The sequence below is a fragment of the Tyto alba genome, unplaced genomic scaffold (assembly GCF_018691265.1).
Source record: "Tyto alba isolate M040663 unplaced genomic scaffold, T.alba_DEE_v4.0 Super-Scaffold_13, whole genome shotgun sequence".
Lineage (NCBI taxonomy): Eukaryota > Metazoa > Chordata > Aves > Strigiformes > Tytonidae > Tyto > Tyto alba.
Window position 1 is genome coordinate 34,399,763 of NW_024881275.1, and position 27,909 is coordinate 34,427,671.

The 27,909-nt window shown below is 36.4% G+C and overlaps 1 long non-coding RNA gene across 1 annotated transcript in view; it reads right to left on the reverse strand.

The window, feature by feature from the left end:
• Positions 1 to 347: 347 nt before the first annotated feature.
• Positions 348 to 27,909, reverse strand: part of LOC116958906 — a 61,028-nt gene continuing 33,466 nt past the window's right edge. Inside the window, exon 3 of the long non-coding RNA XR_004405541.1 lies at positions 348 to 471. This is a non-coding gene — a long non-coding RNA (uncharacterized LOC116958906). The remainder of the gene's footprint in view (positions 472 to 27,909) is intronic.

Below are 27,909 nucleotides of genomic sequence, written 5' to 3' on the forward strand. Positions count from 1 at the left end.
AGTGTGTAATTATGCATGCATTTTTGCACATGGCCCTGAGCTGCTAATATTTGGAAAAATCAGACCCTGAAGGCTACATTCCTCTCTTGAATACACAGAACTCCCACTGTCCCATTAAAAGGGTAACCAAGAGCAGAATGTGCTTCCATATGTTCTCACAGCACCCACCTTTTATAATTAATTTTTTCTTATATTGAAAATCTAGCACAAACCCAGAAGTTCATCTTTAAATAATGAAATCCTTTAACTGAATCACATATTCAGCCTGCATTGAAATAGACAAGCTATTTATCAAATCCTTGAAGTGGAGTTTACAAATTGAAATGCCAAGACATACTTAACTAATGCTGAGAACTCAGCACCACAATACAATGAACAATAAAACACTCTTGTACTCATACTCCAAGGGTCCTTTCTTGGTCTGTCCTTCATATTCATCCATGGGAACCAAAGGAGGAGGATAACAAGAATCTGAAAAAGGAAAATAGAAGGTAAAGATGAAAATGAGAAAAAGCAATGGACCAATTAAGGGGCGAAGTGGAGTGATACTCATATAATAGAGAAAATAACCTTTGATGGTCTAGTAGGGAGCAGAAAAGAAGACAGACACATAAATGACAGGAAACCAGAAGAAAAATCTTCAGAGCAGGACTGGAATTTTATATTCAGGTCTCAGCTGAACAGATTAAGAAATTCAAATCATGGAAGATAAAAGATGGCTAAACTCAGTGGGGCTTAACTATATGTGATAATGGTATTAATATAGAAGACACTTATGAAATGCTTTTCAGCTGCAGGCCTCAAAATTCTTTACATAAATGGATATTATTGCTATCACTCTACAGAAAAAAGACCCAAGACACAGAGAGGTTATATCACACGCTAAGCACCAGTCTGAAGCCAAGTAGAATTTAGCTTGCTTACCTTTCTCTTCAGTTTTTCTGAGAACTCTTAAAGAAGGAACTACAATAAGAGCCTAGTCCTTTGAGCACAAGCATTAAACTACATCAGAATAGTGAGTTTCTCCACAGGAGAAATCTGTCTGGCCACAGGGGAGACGAAAGGACTTTTTAAGATAGAAAATTCTAAGCTGTTACCTCATAGCAGTTGTTAAGGAGTTTCAGAGACAGTGCTAATGTTCAGCTGCTCAGCTCTTCTGTAAAGAAGTAGCTTCAAATTGTCATCCCTTTAAATAATTAAAATACTGTGTGTTCAAGTATATTATCTATTATCATTATTTATGTAAATGTACCCAGCATAGATTTTGTTTGTGCAATTTAAATGATCAGCAATATATAAAGAGAATTGCTGCTTGGTTTTTAAGAAATGTTTCTTAAATCTTAGTATTTCTGTAATAAAGAACTGCACTGTCCTCTTAAACTACTGTTTATATGAACCCATTATAAATATCAATTGGCACTTGTATAGAGTACCTATTAATGGAAGTGCATTTTACTTAGGTTTAACTATAAAGAATCACTTCCCACTTCGTTTTTAAATGTGAATCTCAAACGGCTATAATGCTGGGCATTTAAGTTGTTATCCATGCTCATGACTTCATATGAAGTGAGAAGGGAACAAAGACCAGGTGAACAGTTCAGAAAAGGGACTTAATGGCACCTTTGTATCTGCTCTACCTGCCTTCTAGGAGCAGTCCTTACCTAACACATAGAAAGGTCTGATTGGATGATCCAGGCATACCATGTATAGAGAAGTGATATTTGGGTGGGGATATTTCTTCATGATCTCTGATCCTTACAAGATTAACATCATTTCTTTACCAGTACCTTCATCTGCAGGAACTCTTGGCATGACAGCAATATATTAAGATAGCATAGGGAACCAGTGGGTATTCAGAGACACACTACCAAGCAAGATGAGACATCAGAGAGATTACCAAAGCAGGACACCTGTAGGATATAGCTGACATTTCCTTCAGAGTCCAGTGAAAAACTAGATTAATTCAGTGTCCTCAGTAATGGCTTCCTTTTGAGAGAAGCTCCAAGTCACAGAGTTCAGTCAGTGATGTGCATAGATGTTCTTAAACCCTCTGTCTCCTCCTCTAGAATAACTGTATCTTAAAACACATGACTCTTCCCAAACAGTAACAATAGCAGAATTTGCAACCAGAAGTTATCCAGCAGTGATAAGGGCAAAAAGAATCATCTTAGACCTCTTACTTCAAGTGAGGGGATAGGTATACAACAAATTTTGCTCCAGGAATCCAGATCCTAATTACTGAACCTCTTTGAGAATCCTTTATGGGGACAGGGGAGAAATGTACAGTATCACATCAATTTTGATAGTTGTCTGCTGCATTAGGTAGAACTGACCAAGAATTATCTCCCTTGCCTCTTAATTTATAATTATGTTAACAGTTCTGAAGAAAAAGGGTCATCTGTTTGTTCTACAAACTGTATCTAATATCAATACAAGTTTCTGCAATACAGATACAATGCTGACAGTAGCTGTCAGGTTTTCAGTAGTCAGCAACAGATATTTTTAGCAGCCTAAAGAGGTGTCTTCTGGGGAGTGGGGGAATTTGCATTATTTCTGTAGTTTTGACCCTCCAGCAGAATGTGAAAACTGTCATAGCTCTTAGATCAAAATGCTGCTGCAATGCTAATGTCAATTTCTTATTCACCAAAATTTGCATGTACTTCTTTTAGAGGCCTGACTTGGGGAACTTATAACAAACACCTGGTGCTGATCAATATCCACAGAAAAGTCAGAATCAGCTCCACTTACTACTAGTGTACTTTATTTGGGTAGAAATTGCCTCCAAAACAGTGCAGGTATGGGGTTATATAACTCATTATATCTTTTCCTGTTCCTGCTTCTACTGGACAGTCTTTCCTGAAGATGACATTAAAAAGCACTGGTATCCCTCATGTCAGTAGTCTTGTTCTGGTCTGCAGTGGCAAAATATATTTTGGAATGGCAACTGGCAAGGTAACATCTGCAACAGTGTTGAGATGTGATGAGTTCAACTGAATGTATTCCTTACTTTGTTCTGTTACACTGAACACAACACAAAAATAAATATGAAATATACACAAAAATGCAGTACTCATGTTTTACATTGGCTCATATTTGTTAGACTGATGAACAGAATTAGACTCTGAACAGTAAAGATGTCAGGAAAGAAACTCCTTTACTAAAGGAACCTTCCACAGTCTCATCTATTGTATGGAAAAAAATACTTTGGAATAAGAAGGATTTTCACCGGGAAATAAGAAAAATCTACTGTATTTTTGAGAGCCTTTTAGCAGAGGCTCTTTTCATTCCCAGTGTGAATTTTCTTAACCCTTGTTTTTGTGGGAGTAAGTCAGACTGTGAATAGTATTTAAATATAATTTTTCACATAATATCTAAGCCTATTTTCAAACCCAAGTATCAATTTAGTTACCTGGACTTTATTATATGTTTCTGCTTCAAATCTCACCTGTGATTTGAACATGTTTTGTCTTACATTTCAAACCAGTTTCTAAGACTCAAAACCCCATGCTAGACTAGAATATGGTAATAGAGGCAATTATGTCATTGAGTATGCAGCACTACTCTCAGGTTAAGGTTTCACACCTGGGTGTCATTATTCTCTCCCATATCAATTTATTATTTAAGGACTTATTATTTGAAAGCTCTTACAGTGCTCTGGCAATTAGAGTTGCAGAGATTCTGTCTGCAGTAAGTGTATTTATTTTGCTCTCCAAGCTTTTTGTGATAGAATAATTAAATCCATTTATAATTCAGTAGTGTCAGACTCCTCTGAAACTGTCAATATTGCCCAGCCCCTCTTTAATCATCTGTAAGACAAAAATATTAGATGGGGGTCTGTATTATACATATACACACAGAACTAGGAAATAGGAGTGTGATAAAGGTACATGTAAATATTTTGATTTTATTTATATTGGTAGACCAAATTGATTTTTGCACTGGAAATACAAGAGTTGGAAACATTACCTAGTAGTTTACCAAGGCAATAAAAATTCTCAAATTAAAAGCAGGAACAAAAATCATTTTACTTTACTAATATTAAATATATGGTGTCCTCATTAGGGCATTTACATTATTTTGTTATTCAGGTGAGGCCTGTGCATCACAACTCACTGGAAATCTAAACTTTTAGAGGCAATTGGCTCTGGAAGTTTTTACATTCAATACAATTAGCACAAATAAGATATTATTTGTCCACTTAAAGCCACAAAAACACGATAGAATCATAGACTCATAGAATAGTTTGGGCTGGAAGGGACCTTAAAGATCATCTTCTTCCAACCCTGCTGCCATGGGCAGGGACACCTCCCACTAGACCAGGTTGCTTAAAGCCCCGTTCAAAATGGTCTTGAACACTTCCAGGGAGGGGGCAGTCACAGCTTCTCTGGGCTACCTGTTCCAGTGTCTCATCACCCTCACAGGAAAGAATTCCTTCCCAATATCTAATCTTAATCTTCCCTATTTCAGTTTAAAACCATTACCCTTTGTCCTATCACTACATTCCCCAATAAAGAGTCCCTCCCTGTCTTTCCTGTAGCCTCCTTTCAGTACTGGAAGGCTGCTACAGGGTCTCCCTGGAACCTTCTCTTCTCCAGGCTGAACAATCCCAACTCTTTCAGACTATCCTCATAAGGGAGGTGCTCCAGAAAAAGAATAACTATTCTATTTTCTCAGTTATTATATATGTATTTCTCACTTATTTATACTTATTAGGATAAACCAAGCCTCTCCTCTTTTATTGGTGGAATGACTATTTAATGAAGAGATGGAGATAAAAAGAGAAAAAATACATGCACACAGATGTGCACACTTACATGAAAATATATTCCTGCCTGTGCTTGCACATATGCAGAAGTACACATTTATTGCACCTTCATGCTCAAAATGTGGCTACAACTTTGCTATTTAAGTGAACACATGAGAGCTTCAGAGAAACATGGCCACACTTATAGATCATCTGTAAGGTAATGTAAATTAGTATTTGAAAAGGAGTTTAAATGTTCCTAGTTTATACACAGAACTGCAAAGCTTAGTGGACCATAGCAAGAACAGAACCTGAGATACTTTCTGTATCCTAACATTCATTGGCTGATGTATCACTTGTTCCATCTCTTATGTGTTTACCTCAATATAATTTATACCCACTTATTCAAGTATGTTTTTTACTGTGTTATATATCTAGTCTCAGAAACAGAAGCTCAGTAAGTTTATTTCTACTGCTGTAAATTTGTTTGGTTGGTCCATATCTATTTCATTATGAGCATGCTTGTCTTTTTCCTTTACTACTTTGGATTTTATATCCTTGTATTTAAAAAGTCAATAAAAATAGTGTGTAATTAACAAAAAATTAAAAGAGCGATAGAGAAAGTCAGAGGCAGACCAGGTGTACAGTACTGTATCAACATCTCTTCATCCAGACAAAAAAACCCTACAAACAAAATTTGAAAATCTGTGATGTTTTACACTTTCAGATATTCTCTTACCCTAGAATACTTTCAAATCCCGTTTTCACCTGATCTTGAACTCCAGAAGTAGTAGAGATGGAAAGAAAGACAAGAAAGCCACACACCATTTCCACAACCAAGAATATTTTCCTTGTATAACAACACAAATTGCAAATATAAAAATGGCTCCTTGCAGAAAATTCACAAAAGATAGGCAAGCACTAGAGTGTATATCTCAAGTTAATTTGAGATAAATAATGCATAGAATGAAAGCTGCTATTATGGAAGTACAACTTAATAAATATATTTTTATGTATTTTATGAGTACATAAGTTACAAAATATAGCCTGATAAATATAACCATACAGTGAAATATCAAGAAACTCTAGGAGGCAGTTTTCTGTTGTCAGAGTAAAATGATTTTGTGTGATCTCTAAACCTGGAAATGTCAAGTACAGCAAACTTCACATCAAGTGTTAGAAGATCTTAAAAAACATCAGTTTTAGTACACAAATTCCTTCTGTTACAGGCCACACCCACCACATGTTTAATAGTACCATTCCCTTGAACAGTAATAATTCTTCACTGGTGCTGCTGGCCAAGCCATGATAATTTACTACACACATAGTCTGTCATGCTTGAATGACATCTATCTATTTCAATTTTAGAGCACCTGTCACTCTGGTATCTGAGGAGAAGCATGATATGCAGTAACATGCACAGCTCAGTTACATGATAATTTCCTTTAAGCATTTCAGCCATTTCTGAGTCTTTTTATAAACTCTTGGGAGAGGGCAGCCTCAAAACTAATAGTCTTAAATTTTCTTCTGGGAATTATGTTGCTAACTGGCATTTAGAAATGAACTTTCAGCAATTTTATTTGAGCAACCCACAAGACCACAATAGCATAAAATGTTTAACATAAGTGAAAGGGAGCACTGAAATAAAGTAACAAGTGACCCAAACCTTCAATGAAAATTTAACAAAAATCATAGTGAAGGTCAAAAAGTTTTGGAACTTCCATTTGCCACCATTTCTCATGTATTAATTTGTGGCAAAAATAAATGTTAAAATAAAAATATCCCTAGAATAAGTGAAGATTATCTAGGAGACTTCTTAAGGTAAACAAATAGCAGTCCATCACCAAGCTTTCACAAGGACAGGAAGAGCTGGGCATTTTATTTCTATTTGACTCCTCTTTCATGATTGGTCACATAGCTATAAGGACCACATTAAAATATCTATCCAAAAAAAAAAAGAAAAGAGCACTCTGGGTATTTACTTGAGTCATTGACATTCAGAGGACTTTTATACCCTGAATTTCCTAATTTTCACCATCTAATTAAAGTGATTTTGTAAACAGTAGAGAGAAAAAGGCACAACAATGAGTGATCTTGTTTACCAAAGCAAAATGATAAATATGAGGGAGGAATAACCCAGTATATACCTAGCCATTCCTCAAGTAATTCTTGGATTACAGGGAAAAGGGTTGAATTTCATCAGTGGAATAGTACTTCTTTGTTACACGTTTATCAAGCCACTTAAAGATCAAATTAAATTGGGGATACATGATGATCCTTCACATATTTTAGATTTTGCTTTGCTCTAGTTTTGATGCAATTCAAAAGTAATTCTCTTCCGACAGTGGTGTTGAACAGACTTATATGGTGTGCAAGCAACAACTAAAAGGTGAATTTACAAGTAGTGTACTTCTGTATGAAATTAGCCAATCAAGGATTTATGGAATTATCAACATGAGAGAAATGTTTTGTCTCTAAGGAAATCCAGCTTGTGAGGCAAAGTCAGAAAAAGACTTTTACCATTGTAGGTCAAGATTTCCTAGAATAAAAATTTTAAAAGTACTATCCCAAAATTAAAAAAGGGAAGCAATAATACTGAGACACATTAATCCTTTCTAGATTTTCTGCTTTATAAAATGACAGTTTGAAATATTATTTCTTGTCAAGCTGGCTATTCCATATAATCATTCCTTGCAATGTCATTGGGCAGAATATAGGAAATGATATTCATAACTTGTGAACAGAATTTTGTAAAAAAGGTTCTCTAGTTTATACACCAACTGAAAAAGCCATACAAATAAGGTGTGGTCAAAAATCTGTAGAACTTAATTTCTCTGTTTATGGTTACAACTAAGCAGTTACCAGTAAAAGGTATTTTAAAGCCTGGATTCTTGGAATAAATATAGATCTGGGGTTCCTCTTATGCGGGGAGGCTTCTGAGCCTCTATATCAGGAGGTAGTCAGCTCATGGGATAAAGACTGAAGTCAGATCAAACATCTGAAGAACCTTTTCTTTCTGAAAAAAAAGTCTTCTGGCAGATAAAACCAAGCAATTTAATACAGTCTGTGGCAAGAACGTATCTCTTCACAAGAAGACAGCTAGGACATGATCTTTAGTTCTCGATAAAAGTGACAAAGATTTACTATCCTTGTTAAGACTGCCTTGAAATTAATTATTTTTGAAGTGTTTATGTTATGGCAATTGCTCTTGAACACTTGGTTCATTTTTGCTATGTATAAATACTTAGCCCACAATTTCTTAAACTTTGAATTAATTCATTTCCAAGAGAAGTACTAATTTTATATCCAAAGGAACTAATAGAGCAGTCTAACTTGCCATCCACTCAAATGAGCTACTAAATATAAAGGTTGTGCTCCTTTCCCCACTGCTGTCCATGGAAGTGACTGCAGTGCCTTCTGGATTTCCTACAGTGTCTGTTCCAAGTGTCAAATTCTAAAGCTCAAATAAACACACAGCTTCGGGAGAAATCAAGGAAATAAGCCAGTAACTTCTTGGGTTGTTACATGACAAAGCTACAAGTAACTCTCTGACAATTATTTTATTCAGACCAACCTTTTGAAATAATTATCTGTCTTGATCTGCCTGGCCAATAGATAGATACTGGATTTTCAAGAGTCAAGGACTCTCATTTAGTAAGGCTGCCATTTACACTTACACTGTTGTTTTTAACATACAAGCCTTCAGAGCATCCATGTTGAACTGACAAAATGGTAATGTTGTGGTTAGATTAAGTCCCAGGATGGCAAGATGAGAAAATAGATCCCTAAATTATTTAAATCATAACTATTTTCAGCAGAATGACAGGAATGAATAACTTTTGTTCCCACATACCTTGCATTTAATTCAATTATATTTCTCTTTTAAGCCATACAGCCTTATATATACCTCATAGTTCTGTGTATACTGCTTTACTCTATAAATGTAGTGCTTAGAGAATTAACAGTAACAAAAATAAGAAGCAATGAAATAAAACTGGAAAAATATTTTTTCCGTGCAACAATATCCAAAGTATACTAACAATCTGGATTTTTATTTTGGAGTAAATTCCTGCTAATAGCAAAAAAAAAAAAAAAAAAAAGTGGTTTTGTATTCTCTAAGTACATTCCATAATTTCAGCTTCTCTCTTGTGCACACTAACATTGTTAGACACTCTGCTGTGTCATTCAGCTAAACAAGTTTCATGACCTTAAGTTTCCTGTCAGTTCTCATCTGTTTTCAACCTCAGAGTCATTTTTAATGTGCTTTTAATATGTTTCTTTCCCAGTATTAGGTCTTTCAAAAATCCTACTCTGACATTTAGAAAACAGCATTGTCTATGAAAGCTATTAACATCTAAAGAGATTAGATTAATATTTATTTAGAAGCTACATGTTCTCCAAACAGTGTAAATATTTTTCTCTTGGGGCTTATTTTTTTTGTTGATTTTTTTTTTTCCCAATTGCCACTGGCAGATTATGTACTTGGATGTGCCTGTAAGTTGTTTCTGTGTGTGTACTAATCACTTGACACTGACCCTGGTATTGCAAATCTCCTTATTAGAGATTAAAAGGAGAAGTACCACAATAACTGAAAATTGTTTTATACAAAACAAGACAAATTTCAAAGTTGATGACAAAATCAGTATGTTCAAGAAGCAATTATTAAAACTCATTGTTAGAAATAGAACACGGGAGCAGGAGAGAAAGAAGTAACAATGGTCCAAAATTAAAATGACCTCTAGGCTCATAAATTTTCTCCCCATGAAAATATGGAGGAAAAATAATAATGACAGGAAAAAATTATTTTTCCACCAGTGAGTGGAGGGGAGAGTGAGAGATGGGCAGAGAGACAGAGAAAATACACTTTTTTTAACTATCTCTTTCCTTTGATTGCTCCATCTTATACATACCTTTTTATCTCATTTATAAGCCAAGTGCAGTGCTGGAGATAGAACTTAAGAAAGCAGACAATGGTGCTCAAAACTAGTGAATATTGCATATTTTCATGACAACAATATCATTATGGAATTACAGGATTATTCTTGGAAGTTTCAGGTTTCCTATTAAAAAATAGTTATTTTACTGCTTCAATTTTGGAAAAAATATTCTGTGTGGGTTACTTGAAACGAAAATAACTGTAGATGGAATGAAGCAGTTCTCACATGTCTCTCCACACTGAAGTCCTGATCAGTAAGAGGGAGGGACATGACCTTTTCATGACTAATTCCCTTATGTGAGGGGATTATTGGTTCCTAAATTACCAATGTCATAGAAAGGAAGAGTGCTACTGCTAATTTGATCTCTTTACTTGAGCAAGGGTTACTATTGATGCTCAGCTGATGGTCATTTGCAAATCTATAACTATACCTGCAGGAATATACAGTGTTATTTTCATGGAAAAAATCATACCATTAACCATTCTTTTGCTACTGTCAGGAATAAAAGCAGGCATCATAAAGTTGCACAACTGGCTGTTATGGTTGTCTCTTTTCAGTGTAATGACAGTGATATTTAGAAGACACCAGTACCTTTCCTTGATCCCCCAACTTAATCAGGAAAAAGTAAATCCAAAGACAGCAGAATCCTTTCCTAGGTTTCAGGAGGGCATCCAGTCTGAATCAACCAGATGTCAAGTACTGTTTAGCTCCACACATTTTGTGTTGACCTACAAGCTACTGGAAAATCAGAGAGGTGTTAGTTAGTGTCTGGACCACTATCACTATTGTTGTAATTTTTTATTTTAGAGGGGTTGCTTCTTAATTATCTTGCAATTTCTCAGCTGTGACTTTGAGACAGGGATTTGGAATCTGTGTAGAAATATTCCCTTTAGGCCAAAATCCATCATGCAAAACAAGCTCAGAAGAGAATCGATAAAACTCACTGCAGCTACCTGGAAAGACCTAAACTATCAGACCCTGTAGCAGCATGGTTCTCCTGAGGTCCTCCCACTGGACCACAGACAGGGTAGCAACTTCTTCTAGCTGATCGTATTTTTAATTGGTCCACAGCAGCTTTGTAAGGGCATACAGATTCCAGAATGCTTTCACGTGACATCGAGAACATCTCAAAAATAAAATGCTTTTTCTTAGTGTTAGTCCAGAATGTCAGTGAGCTTATTCATAAATTTCCAATGTATATACTTGGTCTATGGGAAGAGGGAGAAAAAGAAGGGAGTTGCAGGCTATCAATATTTGAAATTTAAGTATCCGTAGAAATGCCAGAGCCTGTCTCCCATGAATATAAAAGACAAATTCTGTTAACTTCAGTTACCAGTAGAAAACCCAATATGCTTTCAGGTGAAATACCAACAACTTTTTAGTTATGTGTTGCCATTTCCTAGTACTATGTTCTGAGTTCTCTCTGAAAACTACAAAAAAGCCCAAGGGAGTTAATTTGAGAGATACATTTACAACATAAGATTTCTGTTGCTTTTGAGGCTTTCAGAAATCATCCCAAGTAAAATGAAAGATATTTAAATGGTATCTGATTCAATAAATATTTACACTCATTCTGAGCAGTAATTCTCATTTTTAAATACATATTTTATACACATAGCAACGTTTAGTTCAATTTTTAAAAGCAATGTTAAGGAAAGTGTTAGTCTAGTGTAATATAATATAAATAAGTCCTCAGCCCCATGATAAACAAATAAGCAAAATGACAGTAGATATTGCTAGTCACAGGAAGCTAGGTCATTTTAGTATGCAAACAAGATATTTAAGACCACATATAACTTCTTAATGATTTCTATTAACTCATTTCTATAAAGGTCTTATATAATGAGAATAAGTAAATAACCCTTCATGGGAAAAGCAATCCTTTTGTAAAGAAAACTGAGTCTACAGCTAAAGTGGTTTAATTCAAATTATTGGTCTTTGTGTCATTTAGTTTTTTCTTCCTAAAAGGCTAGTGCCAGAGACAACTGGTTCCTAGTCAGTGACATTATCCATGGTCACTATTTGATTAATGATAAATGGTTGAGGAAACAGCTTTTTAACAAAGAACTCAATTTCTCCTGATTTTAGTACAGGCTTGCAACAGAGATGGAATCTCTCAGCTTGACATTAAGCTTCAGGAAATAAATGCTTTAATTTACTGAAGCAGATCCCATAGTGTACACATTCTCCTGCCCTTTCCCTCTCCCTGCATAATCTTAAACCTCCTTCTTGCCGGTTTTTCATGTCTCTTTCCCATCTCATATAGTTCCAGGACCTGCCTCCTCCATTACTGCCCTATTCTATTATTCTTGTTCATTTGTGTTTGTTTTCCCCTCTTTCTCTCTCTCTGCCTATTCGTAATTTCTTTCTCTTCAACTATCTCTCTGTTCTCAACACTTTTCAAGTCATGGAAGAGACATTCCTCTCTCTCTTTCACACTACCTGAAGACTAGTATGAGAGAAATGAAGTACAAGGAAAATAGCCCCTCTAATCAGTTTTTGTGCCTACCAACAGAACACCCGGGAGCAGTAACTGTGGATAAAATCTCATTGTCTTCAGGTCCCAAGCAGACATCATCACTGGTACATGTGCCACCAGCAATCATGGAAGACTTCTGAGGAGCATGAGCATGCTCACTTTGTAGCCAGTGTCTCTAGAGAATTTAGATGGAAAATTTTAACACAACTTTATCAAGCACACAAAAACTGAACTGTGTGTCTCATCTAAACATAGGCAACCTTCCATAAGAACAGCAAAAGAACATACCTGAAAAAAAATACTTCCACAAAAATTCATGTACTACATGTGTAGACTATTACAAGTGTAGACAGAGTGCTCTCACCAAAGTGGTTGCAAAAAATACTGAAACATAATATACTGTAATTTAACTTTAGCTGATTCTCAGAAATGTGTTAAGTTTTAGCTGAAGGAGCCTCAAAAAAATTAATTTTTTGTTTAAATCTGATTTAGAAGAACATTTAGAATCAAAAATTTCAGTCTCATCTAACAAGACTGTCAAATCAAGAGACAATGAAAGAAAATCTTACAATGAAAAAACAATGTGGAATCTCAGTTACTGCCATCTCTGCTTGCATTGCATGTAAACTTAATTACTTCTTAAAATCAACATTTTGGTCTCACTCTCTCTCTGAGTTTACCCTCCCACCATTTAACTTCAATGCCTCAATTTATATGACCTATTTGTTAGAAGGAGTACAAATGAATGACCAAAAAAATCATTGAAAACCAAATAAAATTACTATAAAATTTTGGGGTGTGTTGTTTTTCTTTATCTTATGTAAATACTGGACTGTCTCACAAAACACGTTTAGCCTTACTAATAAATTATTTTATGTAAAGACACATAGTTATCATGACTTTTAAAAGACCGGTCACATTTAAATATCTTTGTCTCATCAGAGATTCAGTCCCTGACATAATCAAAGTGTCAGTAGCAGGACTCCAGGCTTTCTCAGTAAGGAGACTCCAGGCCTCCATGACCAACACCACCAGTGGTAAGACAACAGCAGTCTACTGCTTTAGAGACAGGCTTCTTACACTCTTCAGGGAGCATGGAAAAATTTATGTGACAACTAGAGAAGAAATCATACTTGGGGGGCATGGGGTGGGAGGGTGCAAATGTAGTGCTAGTAAATAAGTAATAGTAAGAACAGCAAAAAAAGGGAATTTATAGATCAGTTAAAGAAAAAAGGCAACCAAAGACAGTCCTGCCACATATGCCTGTTATTAAACAGAGTTTAATGTAGCTTTAGATGAAAATAATAAAGAAAACCAGATGACATCTTCAATACTTCAGTACCAGAGTAAGGGATCTTCAGAAACAGAGTGAAGAAATAAGAGGAATGTCTTTTATTCTCTATTTATTGTGATACTCACCCAAAAATTTTATATGAAAAAGTATTATGGACAAAGAAAACCTATCCAAACAGATCATATGATTGGTTGTGTTAGATGGGCTCATTTATCTCCATTGGAGGAGGACAAGACCTTTATAATTCACTTGTGGCTTCATTGCTTGTGAATTATGAGATTTATCCCCTTACTAGTGGGCACCAGGCTGTTATCCCAGCAGACTGCTGTTGCTGTTATGCAACTTTTTTTCTGCTTTATTGATATGTGCCAGAAGATCTCTGTTCTTTCTTATCTGTACCTCACAAACAGAAGCAAATGTGCTTTGGTCTGACATGAAACAAGGCTAGATGATAATATAAGGTATATCCACCTGAAGTCCTTTGAGTATCCTCTGTATCTTCTTATATCTTTTAGAATTCAAGTACTAAATCATTTTTCAGACCTGCAAAATATCTCAATCATTGAAAAAAAACAGTTTAAGCTATGAAAATGTACAAAAACTTGTATTAATGAGTATGCAATCAACAGACTTAGCATACCTGCTGACAAGTGTTAGTATATGTTCAGAAATAATGCCGTAAAAATGGATATACAAATATTTATTGACAGAAATGTACTAATAGGCATGTCAGATGATTGTGAGGTATGCAGAAGCAGAGGGCTACTTTGCTACCTTTATGCTACAGTTATCGGTATCACCTAGTGCATAAAATTATCATTCCCAACAGGAAACATGCATAATATGTGGGCTCTATTAAAAGTCTGGAAGGCAGTTAAAGTTGATTATGAATACATATGGTTAATCCTGATTCGTCAAAGTTGTTATTAAAAATAGTAACTGGACTGCTACATTTAAACCTAAAAGTTTACTGCTGTGTTTTTGAATTTCATGTCTGCTTGGTGACACTTAATCTGACAGTGGAACAGCTGTGGAAGTTTAAAAAGGTACTGCAATCATAATCCAGTATTTGTAATGTTCAGTTCATCATATTATCTAGTATTACACACTGGAAGAGGTCAGTGATAAGCCTGCTTCAAGAACATAATTTTGTACTTCATGCTTGCAAATTAAAGTGCTTTCTTTCAACAGACCTTTAAGCCAGTCAATGCACAATCTGTTTAGAATAAATGTCTTAACCATTTGAATCTGCAGGGGACATTTTGGTTAGGCTAAACTTAGTTGCATGAGCTGAAGCTTGAACTAAGCATAGTCTGAGATACATAACATGTTCATTATGTTTCTCCTGTTAAGGTGAATGTTGCATAATATCAGTTAGTGTCTTCTCTAGCTTCTCTCTCCCTTGTCTACCCAGACCACTTTACTTAAAGTATCATTTATTCTAGTTAGAATACCTGTAAGAAGTAATTGAACCCACAGGGCAGAAGGCAATAAAAACTTGCCTGAAAAAATGAAGTAAAATTAGAATGCGAAAAGCAGTTATTAAAAAAAGCATACAGAAAACAGGGCTTTTCTTTTGCATATTATTAGTGGAGGAGTTACGTTCATATCAGATACCTGGGCCATGATAGCTTCATGCAACTACATTTTCAGACATATTATATTTTCTTTCAGTTTTAGCTGAGTTATTTAAAAGTGTGAAGTTGTTATACTCACAGATAACGGAAAAAAACACCAACACTTAGTTTCCTTTCCATGAGAGAATTGATTTCTACTGCATTGTTAAGTATTAGAAAAGAAACAAAAAAATCTAAAGTGAATGTGATGTGTTAACAACTAAGATAAGGGAAAATAACTTTGAAACTAATTAATCCTTTCCAGTTAATGAGGACCTCTGGCATGTCAGAGGGTATAGTTCAGAATGGCTGCTTCAGTTTTTTTGCTAATCACTTAAATGCCTTTAAAAGAATGTTACTTCTGTAAAATTGAGGAATAGAGGCTAGTAAAAGAAAGAGAAAGAAAGGAAAAATGAAGGCTCCCAGCTTTTAATATTATATTGGATAGGGGTAGTAAATAATTGACAGTTGTCATCTAGCAGTTTCTTGGTTATTCATGGGCTTAGAATTAGTCCTCTGTATCAGTGCTATGTAATCTTGTTACATCACTTGCACTCCTCAACTCAAACATTAATATGGCTCCTAGTGACACATGATACACACTAGCTTTTCAGAGATATCACAGACTGCTGATATGCACCAGTCAAGAGCAATGTAATTGACATTGGCAGACAGAAATATTACTTCCAGTAGGAACAGTGTAAATAATAATAAAAAAAAATCTTCCAACACTGCACAGAAAAATCTCCATAATTAGAGAGAGATCTCTTCAATCACACCCACTGAGCATCACTCCTGAATTAGAAAAGCAATAGACTAAATGGAAGGGTTCAATACAATCATACTGAGCACCTGCACTCTTTTGATTATGTATTTTATATCTACAGAGCAGGTGTGTGGGTTGCAGTGAAGAGAAAGAGAATATTACAAGTAAGTATTTCAGATTTTGCTTGTTTCCAGGTTTAAGCACCTGTAGAGGAGGCCCAGAAATTTAGCTGAAGATACAGATATTTAGTAATAAGGCGATGACTAAAACCACTTAAATTGGTACTTCTAATTATATGCCAATATAAGGATACAGTGAACAGTCTGTGAAACTCATGAAGGGGAAGAGCTGGAAATAAGAGTGTGGTTAAAATAAGATATCTACTTTGTATGTTATAGAACTTTGCTAACAAAAGGTAAATAATTAAATGTTAAAGTCAGTTTAATGTTATGCACCATCTGCACCTCTGTACCACTCATACATATGGATCCACATGTAGAGAGCCTTAACCTAAACTCTGACCAGGAAGGTGTGTCATGTTTGCTCCTGACTCGGGACAGTGCTGGTTCACATTACTATGAAAAAGGGGCGTGAAGGGAAAAAGGGGAGAGACACTGATTTATTTATCACTGTTGGGAAAAAGCAGATACAAGAAGTATGAAAGAACCCCTTGTCAGGTCAGTGAGACAGTCAGACCAATCCATCTCTCAGATGAAGGAGCATAGCTGGAGAGAATGAGCTAAAGATGAGAAAGTGCAATGGATTGTGAGGGCACAGAAAACAGCACAGAAAAGGAAATGGAAGATGGGAGAAAATTAAAACAACTTGCTAGAAAAGGAAGTAGTATATAATGTCTCTCTTGAATTGCTCAGGAGCTCAGAACTGAGGAAGTATTTATTTTCCAATGATTTCCACCTCTACCACAGAAATCAAACTATGATTTCCCCTTCATTTTAGGTAGTGAAATTTCCTCTTCTCTCTCTCAGATGGGATTGACTAAATATTACCCCTGGAATCACTAACTCAGGAAAGAGTTGCACCTAAAAAGGTCCTTATTTACTTCAATTTCAATGAAATTGTTTATTACAATATCCTGCTATGTGTTACTAAAACCCAAGATCAGTAACTAGATAAACCAATACAGTTCAATGGGAGGCTGGGCAGGTACAGCTGTATAATATGGTGAAAGAGCTCTATGTTTCTGATGCAACAGGCAAAATGAGGTAAAGAAACCATCCCTTAGATTTATCTTACTATGAATAAACTTGACACACTGTCAAATGTATTACACAAACATTTGTGTACAAACATTAATTACACAGTTTTATAATATTGAGTAGTTTTTACATATCAGTTTTGAAGCCAGGACATGAAGGTTTTACAAAGACAGTAAGACTGAATCTCTATGTTGTTCTAGAAAAGTGTCTATTTAATATCCTTCTGTGTTTACATGGACTTTCCCTTATTTCTTTGTTCTTTGCTTAAATTACTGTTTGTATCTGCAAAAGGATGTTTGTTTGTTTGTTTGTTATTTCTTTGGAATTATAGCAACTACTCACCCTCTAAATCTAATATTAAAGTTCTGAGGCTTCTTGTGTGATGGCATGCTGCACTGATACAGTCCATTATAACATCAAATAACCACATGCCATGTTACCTATATCCCAAGATGTATAAAAATAACTTGAGTGTAAGTCATTTATGCTAAAAAGAGTTACCATATTAAAATAAACATTGGAATTAATGTTTAATCCTAAAATCCCAGGAGATTCTGAATTTACATTCCCCTATTACCCATAATCATTGCCCATATTACTAAAAGTTTACTACATTTCTCTTTTCCCCAGAAAGAACATTAGTGGTTTGGGTTTTGCCATCTCTATGTTGCTATTATTTGATATGAAAATCATGAAAACTTTATATGATCCACTTTCAGACAAAGTGACAGAGTAACCAAAGTATGATAGCTTTCCATTTCCAAGGACACCCTGAGGTAAACACAGATTTAGGTTTCTACTATTCTATTAAGATTTGGAGTACAGAAACTGTGTTTTGTTTTAGTTTTTTTACCTCAGTCTTCACCTTCAAGTGTTACAGCCAAACCCCCTGAGTCACAGAAGGCAAAGGTGAGGACTGGGAGAATGAAGAACCACCCACTGTAGGTGAAGATCATGTTCCAGGCCATCTAAGAAACCTGAAGGTGCACAAGTACATGGGATGTGATGAGATGCATCCATGGGTGCTGAGGAAACCAGAGGATGAATTGGCTAAGCCACTATCCATCATATTTGAGAAGTCGTGGCAGTCTAGTGAAGTTCCTGCTGTCTGGAAAAGGGGAAGCATGACCCCCACTTTTAAAAAGGGAAGAAATTAAGACCCAGTGGCTCAGTGTCTGAGTGGAAAGCAGTGACGAGTAGCATTCCTCAGAGATCAATACTGGGTTTAACATCTTTGTCAGCAACATGAACAGTGGGATTGAGTGCACCCTCAGCAAGTTTGCCAATGACACCAAGCTGTGTGGTGCAGTCAACACACTGGAGGGAATGGATGCCATCCAGAGGGACCTGGACAGGCTTGAGAGATGGAGCGGTGCAAACCTCATGAAGTTCAATAAGGGAAAGTGCAAGTTCCAGCACATGGATTAGGGCAATTCCAAGCACAAATACAGGCTGGGCAGTGAGTGGATTGAGAGCAGCCCTATGGAGAAGGACTTGGGGGTATTAGTGGGTGAAAAACTGACTACAAGCCAGCAATGTGCGCTCATAGCCCAGAAAGCCAGCCGTATCTTGGGTTGCATCAGAAGTATGGCCAGCAGGTCAAAGGAGACAATGCTCCCCATCCACTATGCTCATGTCAAAACCCCACCTGGAGTACTGTGTCCAGCTTTGGGACCCCCAACACAAGAAGGACATGGACCTGCTCAACCGGGTCCAGAGGAGGCCATAATGATGATCAGGGGGCTGGAGCACCTCCCTTATGAGGACAGTCTGAAAGAGTTGGGATTGTTCAGCCTGGAGAAGAGAAGACTCCAGGAAGACTTCATAGCAACCTCCCAGTACTTAAAGGGAACCTACAAGAAAGATGGGGAGGGATGCTTTATCAGGGAATGTAGTGATAGGGTGAAGGGTAATGGTTTTAAACTGAAATAGGGAAGATTAGGTATTGGGAAGGTAGGGAAGATTACATATTGGGAAGGAATTCTTTCCTGTGAGGGTGATGAGACACTGGCACAGGTTGCCCAGATAAGCTGTGGCTGCTCCCTCCCTGGAAGGGTTCAAGGCCAGGTTGGACAGTATTTTGAGCAACCTGGTCTAGTGGAAGGTGTCCCTGCCCACGGCAGGAGGGTTGGAAGTAGATGGCCTTTAAGGACCCTTCCAAACCAAATCGTTCTATGATCCTATAATTCTATTACTCTATGATTCTTTTGTTCCATAACCAACAAAACCTGAATACAATAGAGCACTGTGCATAAGAGAAAATCCTTCAAATAACAGCCAAATTCCAATAGATTCCTGTCAGTGACAATTTTTTTCATTTTTTAGGGCACACAGTAACACATTGTGGGGTGTGTCTTTGTTCATTTTCACTAACTGTAGCAGCAACCTGTGAACAATACCAGGAAGCAGGGATGGTTCTGGCATCATATCTTTTCTCTTGAATCGTGATAATTCTGGGTGTCTTCCTCAAGGACTCTGCATTTCTACAGGGCACAAATTGTTTCCCAGCTATGGGTTTCTTCAAGAGGAAACTCTAAAGACTAAACGAATATATTTTAAACATGGCTTGCAAAGCATACTATTAAATAGCTTGTGCTCTGTATGTTTATCTTGCTGGATTAATTCTGTAGGCCTTAAACAAAAATAATTAACTTTATAGAAGATTTTATATTAACAGTCCTTTTGTTGTCACCACTGACAGTGATAGGTAAATGCAACAGCTTTAAAAAAGCCCACAGAAACAAAAACCAAGAATAAAAATGTTTTTTTTAACAGGTGTTTCATGTTTAATTCCAAAGGTATTTAGAATAATTTCCAGACAATTCAATTGCAGTCATTCTATCCCATCTTATTTTACTTTTATGCCTGATAGTTGATAATACACTGCTAACAGGTACCTCTGATACAATATTAATTTTGCAGATTTGACATGAGTTTTGAATATTGGCATGGAACTCTTACATTTCTTTAGTATATTGAAATAAATAAATAAATACTCACAAAAGCATAAACCCCAAAAAATCTTTACATAATTATTCCAGACACATCTAATCAGAAGTCAATTTGGATTTAGATTTATAGGGGTAGAAAGGGGTTGAGGGAAGCAGTAGCCCTTTCATATCTGCACTCCAGTGCAGTGTCAGGTGAGGTGTCTTATAGGTTCCACAGGTCTTCAGGTCTCCGGAGGGGAAGTTGCATTCTACAGACACTTTTAAATGATTCATTTTAATTCAGGGAGGTATTGATGTTTCCTAGGTGTGACTTTGGGAATGCTTGAGGAATCTGAAAATGGCCACTATGTTGCTAAAGTGAATCTTTTATATGTTTTACCATCATCTGTGTAAGAATATCATCACAAAGATGAGACTTACCATTGCAATAAAGATGAATGTCACTCTTTAGTGCATGTTTCAAAATAAATGGATTATATTAACTGAAGTACAATTCCCCTCTCTCTCTGATTACTTTTAATTTGTACATTCATAAAGCCATGGATTACTAATAACAGCTATCAATCATTTTCCCTGAAACAGTTTGACACTAAGTACTAGAGATCACAGTGAGTTATAATGAAAACGCTGCTTGCAGATAGCATGCAAACACAATTGCATTTCCCCCTCAAGGATTTAATAAAGAATAGTACCAGCTTACACACTATCTCATTTCCCCAAAATGGAGCAAAGCAGCCTTTGAGCACAGACAGAAGAGCCCAATGGTGTCCCCTGATGAATTCCTGCAAGCTATATGCACCACTGCCTTCCATTAGTCCGCTTATGTCCATATGTTTGCCTGACATCCCATGTCACACACAGTGAAATAAAGTAATTCTAAGGACCAATACATACCTTTTTTCTATTCCAAAAAGAAATGTCACAGATGTTTTTATATTATTAATTGCTATATATCTGAAAGAAAAGAAAGTTGGATACTATGGCTCTGCCAACAAACTCAGTCCACAGGGAGAGGTCTCTGTGAGGTTTTAGGTACCAAGATGTACCAGGTTACAAGTAGAAAACTTTGGGTGATGTCCCACCAAAATCCTTTGAATGACAGGCTCATAAAGGCTGTATGAAATTTGTCACCAAAGAAAATTACACAGGGGAATGTAAGCAGCTCTGAGCATCTGCCACAGGAGAATTATGAAAATCCAAACACCTGGAACAGCAACAATCACACTCACACTGCATTTTTTATAGCCAAATTGTGTTAAAATTGCTCGTTGTTTCATTTCTTTCATTGTTTTTTTTCCTTCCCTTAATGATCCTGCCCCTTTTGCAGAGATCACAGTTGTCGTAACATCTTCAAGTGTGTTGATTCCACTAAAAAGCACAACTTAAATAAAATACCATATGACTCTGAAGTGAGAATACATAGCCTGGACTTCAGAGGATGCAGCCAGTTCAGTTCTCCTTCTTCAGGCACATGTTTGGGAAATTTTTATTTTCATAGCCACATTTTCTTTCATAGACTGAAAGACAGACACACAAGACAGATTTTCCCCCTTCCCCCTGTACAGTCCCTTCTGTGACCTAGCTCAGACTAAGCGAGAAACAGACTATCCTTCCTGAAGGAAAACACTGTAAAACAGCAGTGAAGTAGGATGTCTCAGTTTCTTAGCTCACTAAAAAAATAGTTCATTAGTTAACAATTACGTATTCTCAGTGGTGGAGTAAAAATGCAAGTGAGCTAACAGGCTACAGCACAGTTTAAAACTAATAACAGCTGGAATATTTATTGGGTTAATCAGGTCAAAGCAGTCTGCCACCCAGAACTTTATTAAATGTCATCTTTGCCATTAAAAACAAATCCTAACTTGACTGGAGGGAGTGAGGGGATGTCTCCAGCGCAGGCAGAAGCAGCAACCTACTTTGTGTGTTGACTTTCTCTGTGTGAGATATATAGTCAGCATTTCTAATGAATCTGCTTGGAGCGGCTGGAATATTATGATTTATAGCACCTTCCCACTCTCTATCATAGCATTTTATTAGATGGATGGGAAGCCAGTAGTAATGAGGTTAGGAATGAGAAAACATCCATCAAGCTTGGCTACATCTTCTCAGGAAAGACAACACACTATCTCGTATGTCACAGGCAGTGATCTAGGTCACGATGGTATAAAATGCGTGATTAAAACCAAGCATTTGACACTAGATAATAGGCATCTAGTTAAAAAATAGCTGTAGTGTTCCTGACTTTTAATTAAACCCAACTCATAAATATGCACTGTGGTAAATATACTGCAGAATGGGTCTTGTTTATATTCTACCACATAACAATTACCTCCAGAACGAACCCTTTATTTCACTACATGCTGTTATTAGGCAAGAGACAGTCTAAAATACAAATGTTAAGCCAGTGATGTTAGGCAGGCATACAATGATCCCATCCACTTCAATTGCGTGTTCTCCTTCTCACACTTGCTACTGCAGTTATCAATCTAAAATAAAGCACCCTTAATCATTTTTATCAATCTTTCAAGACACCTTTGATTGCCACAGTAATAACAGAGTGAGAGGGGGACTCTTAAATATGGAATGGTAGTGCACTGTAAATCTACTCCTTTAACAGGTTTATTCTTTTCTGTGTGGCTCATTTACGGAAGATTTTTTTTTTACGTGGCTTTGAATAATGTAAAGCTGACAAATTTGTGTACAGAAGCCACAGACAGTACGTAGGCACTTGTTCAGCAAGATATTTAACTGTGCTTCTGACTTAAACACATGAGTCATCTCACAGAGGTTAACAGTCAATTACCCGTTGACTGCTAACTCAACAATTGATCAATAAAGGAGTAACCCAGATCCCTCACAGTTTCAGGAGAAAACATCCTCATGCTGAAGCTAAAGGCATTAAGGTCAGTTTCTGTATGCTGGGTAATTCTTTCCACAATGAATGCAATGGGAGGTTGACAGTGTAGCAGGATATGGAGCTGGCTGCAGTATAGCTGCTCAGGGTTTCACCCAGTGGTCTGTGTGGTAAAGCAAGGCCCTCTGTTCTCTTTGGTTTATGTTCAGGTGGAGGTTAAAGATCCAAGGGTATTCATTTCTACTTACAGGGTGAAATAGCAAAAGGTAAGCATTTCTGTCTTTAAGGAGATTATTCTGATCCACTAAATGAGGTACATAAATAGCTGCTTAGTTGTGAGCAGGAAACAATCATCGGCCTGATGGATGTGCTAGAGTGGGTAAGTACTTTGACTGAATCTCTTCACTATTTTCCAATGTACATGAAATTATGTTTATCATATCAGATCCATAGTGTTATGAAAAGATATTTACATGAGTATTGAGAAAAGAGGGCATGCATAGGAGGAGAAAAAAAAAATCACATGAAATATCTTTTGAGCTTTTTTGTAGCTCTTCAGAAACACACTGAATATTCCATTTTTAAAGCTTCACAGGCAGCAAAAGTGACATTTTATAATGGTGACACATCTTGGTAAACACGGTGAGTTTTCTAGGGGGGCTGAATCATTGAATTTTATAATTTGCCCAGAAGACTTGCAAATTTGTGACTTCTACTGTAAAATGCTATTTTTCCCCCCTAGGGAGGCCTTTGAAGCATTTCCTAGGGGCCTCCAGGGAGCTGAATATTCGTGCAATGCTTCTGTTTCCACCTGCTACACTGAAAGATGCCTATAAATACACAAGGTAAGTTTCAAAGGTAACTTTTGCATATAATCAATGACCATATTTGTTGCCAGGTTATTTTATAGTCAGAGGGAGAGGAAATGGCCTTTCTTATTTTCCAAGTAAAGACAGCTGGATCCATAACGAAAGAATCTTTCAAATAAAACCTGTTAGGTTGTTTCAGAATATTAAGGATTATTTCTGTAGAAACTGTTGTTCTAATACAAAATACTAATTTTTCCTATGATGTTTGGTAAGAGGAGTACATGCAGAGTTTCATCCTAAACAATAACCCTAAAAAATACACTGAAATTCACGGAACTAATTTATTCAACTATTAGTGTTCTGCCAATGCATAGTCCTAACATAGTCCTTTCCAGAATCATCCACTGAAGTGATTTGTCTCTTCTTTCATGTCATCGTTTCTTATTTATTTTAAAAGTTCAAATATTTCCCATAGTTTCATCAAATTATTAAAGTGTTATTGGATGAAAATGGTAACATCAACAATCAACCTCTATCTGTCATATATTGTGATGGAATATATCTTTATGGTATATTTAACAACTTCTTATTTAAAATGAACTTTAGTAACAGGACTTATTTGTTTCAGCAAAAAAAGATAAGTAAACTTGAGTGCAAATAAAAGGTGGGCTGTGGTGCCACCTAAGTGCACTACTAAGGCTTTGTTACAAAACCAAAATAGGGTTTTGGATGAAACAAATACATTGCAAATAGACCATGGTCTGCCTACTTGCAGCCATCATAATCCTTGCAAAAAGAGATTTATTATGCTGGATTTTATTATGCATCCATTTTTCAGAGGAATAAATTACATGCTTCTTTTGCTGTGCTAATATTGCAGGCGACCATGACTGCTGTTGTACACTCCCTTGGAAACAGATTTTATACAGTGCCAATTAAGCAGGAGGTGGGAATGTTGGCAAGAGGATTTCAGTATCTCAGCTAAAGGTCAATATGACTACCAACCAGCCAGCTTTTATTTAGTAATGGATTGTATAGTCAGCACTGGGTTCGAGCCCAGCTTCTGCTAAGGGAATTGAATATACAGTCTTCTGAATGAGAGCAGGTGCTATCAAAGGAACTGTCGTAGTATTTAGGAGACAGCTTAAAATAGTTAAAGCATGTCCATGTCCTCATCTGACCAAGCGAGCTCTTGTTGTTTTTTTTTTGTTTTGTTTCTTTATTCTGAGTAGTGTTAATGTTCCAACATTGAACTAGTACAATTTATATATTGACACTTTGTCATTAACACTGTACATAGACTCAGTTAGTAATGTTAACTTCTCTTCTCCCTCCCCTTTTTACAGATGACAAGAAATTCTAATCCTGATCAAAAGCTAAAGCATGTTAAGTAGCTCAGATATCGTCTAGCATTCAAGGAAAAAAACCTTATTTTCTTTTTAAGGTTATTCAGAAAATAACTGCCAATTTAATTTTTCTCTGCTATGTTTATTGCTTCTTAGTGTTGAAATGAGATTTTTACTTAGCTTTCTTTACACACCCTCATGAAAGAACTACTGAGACTTGATTGCTGACTTTATAAATGCCTAGAAACAGTTTGAATGAGCAAGGTGAGGTCTAAGATCATCTTTAAGGCTGAAAACTGACATTGAATAGAAAGGAGAGACACTTTAGCTTTTAGGAGGAAATACGTAAGTAGATATTAATGCATTTTTTTATATTCCATTAGAAATACTTATACCATGCTCTCTGTAAATTTGGCCACCAGCAAGAAAAACAAACAATACCAAGACTTTCCCATTAATTAATTTCCCTAGACAGAAGGTCTCACTAACATTGTGCACAAAGACAGTAAAGAAATGCCCGTCCCATTTTGGACTGAGATGCAAACTGGTCTGTCTCCCACTTCATCACTCTTGCTTTTTCCTTGCCTTTGTCCCTTTCTGGACTCTGCACATTTAGACAGACTTTGTCAGATTCCCTTGCCATCCTGCACTTGCAAAATTAATAGTAATCTCATCTTTCAAGGCCATTTCCAAATTCTTCATAGTCTGCAAGAAGCAACTTCAGGTGTGTCATTTCTCCCCTCATGTCAAAGGCATAGATGAGGAGAATTCATTCTTTGAATTCATCTGTTCAGAAAGCCATCATCCTACATTAATGTTTCTCAATCTATTCATGCAGTTTTTCAAAGGACACACATGTTTCTTTGCTATTAACTGGGCTGAAACCAAAACTTTCAATTTTTTTTGCCAGCCAGGAAAGAGGAATAATTTTATATTTGTTTATTTCCTTGTATCTGTTCAGTGACAATGACATGTCTTATCATTTTGTCATTGCTAATAGAAGAATGTAATTTTTCCTCAGCAACAGCTGAGGAAAAAGCTTTGTGGGTAGGTCTGGTATATGACATGCTCAGCCAGAAGCTGCAGGTGTTCCTGTTTCAGCAAACCAAAAATTCTGCTTTATTCAAAAATTTCCAAGCAGCACGGATGATGACCTTTACTTTTATCATACATATTACACAATGTGGCATTTATCCTAGCTTTCAGGAAATCACTTAATTAAGAAAAGAGATAGTTCCTGCTAAACTCACTTATGGCTTGGGCTTAGCTCTTAGTCAAGAAAGTAACTTCATGGCTGCCTGTCTCCACCTACATAGTCTTCACTTATCTCTTCAAGTTTTGAAGCACAAAGCATCCAAGCAGCAAATAAAGTGATTTTTTTCTAGTTACAACTGGAAAGTTTGTACTCTTTGGAATGAGTCTACATCAGGGCAGCAGTCAAAAACAGTGCATGGGGCTCTTTACACAAAGCATAATGTGTGCCAACGGGTTCCCAGTAGGCAAACAAAAGGATCTGTGCTGCTAAAGGCCATTGCATATGTGTTCTTGATTGCTTATCTCTCCGACTGAGTGCCTCTTATCTCCCGTCTTTTTGAGACAACAGATAAAAGTGGCAGCTAAGTACAATCACCAAGGCTTTGCTTAGTTTGTGACTGCCAGCAAAAAGAGGAGAGAGGTCAAAGCTGTTCATTGCATATTAATACAATATTGAATACTAGCACTAAAGCACAGACTTTTAACTGATTGCTATATACCTGTTTTAAGCATTAAATGTGTAACTCTTTTACAGAACTCTACTTTTATATTCCAGTATGTGAGTTTGTATCTACAGACACAGTATAATACTTAGTTCCTAATGATACTTGGACAACTCCCTACCTATAAAACTGCTTTCTGAGGGAGAGGTGACCAGGTCCTACAAGAGTAGCAGCAAGCACAGTTCTGCACAACCTCTGTTGTAATGACCTCTGTTTGGTATGGAGATTGGTTGTCATTAGAATGAGACAGGTATAAAAGGAACATTTGAAATTCTCAGTCTGTATTTGCTCTGATCATAACAAAGCCATCAACTAACTCCAGTTATGAGGAGCAGGTATTTTGCTTTTCTAAATTTGCAGAAGCCAAGTCTTACTTACATCACTAAGATGGAGTTAACTGACAGCTTTTCCACCTTGCATACAAGAGTAAATTCTTATGGAGAAGTCCTATGAGCCCCCTAATACTCAGAGTGAATCTTGCAATGTATAAACTTTGAGAGTCCTAAATATTAGATTAAACATCCTTAACTTTTTCCTCCCCAAAAAGCTGCTATCTTGATGGTGCACCAAGATCATTGTAAGGGGGAATCTGTATTTGTGCAGATAAGAGTATTAAAAGAAAAGTAGCTGAGGTAAGGGACATTTCTATCTGCAAGCCCTAAGAATATTTCATGGAGGATGCCTCTGTTACAGACGATGACATCACCATCAACAAATAATATTAAGATTTTTATTTTCATTATAATCTTTTGGCAAGAGACAAGTAAGAGATAGAGGAGCATCTTTCTTGCAAGAAAAATAGGCTTCTCTAAGTGTCACTTTCCTAACAAGAGTCCCCACAGTGCCATTGTGTTTACTTTCTTTGCATAGAAAACCTAAACAGTGAGAACACTGGTGCATAAGCCCTTCAACTATTGAGATATTGAATTCTGATCTTTAATAAACCAACACTGATTTACTTCACTGCTTCTGTTTGCTTAGTTAAGCTCCACTGGCATAGGAAGAGGCACACATAATTTAATCAGATTTCTTTTTTCATTTGATTTTTATTAATGCAGCAAGCAGGCATTGAGCTCCGTGAATTCACTCAGTTCTCACCGGTAGAATACCTCCTCCTCCCTCAGACTGGAAGTTTCAAA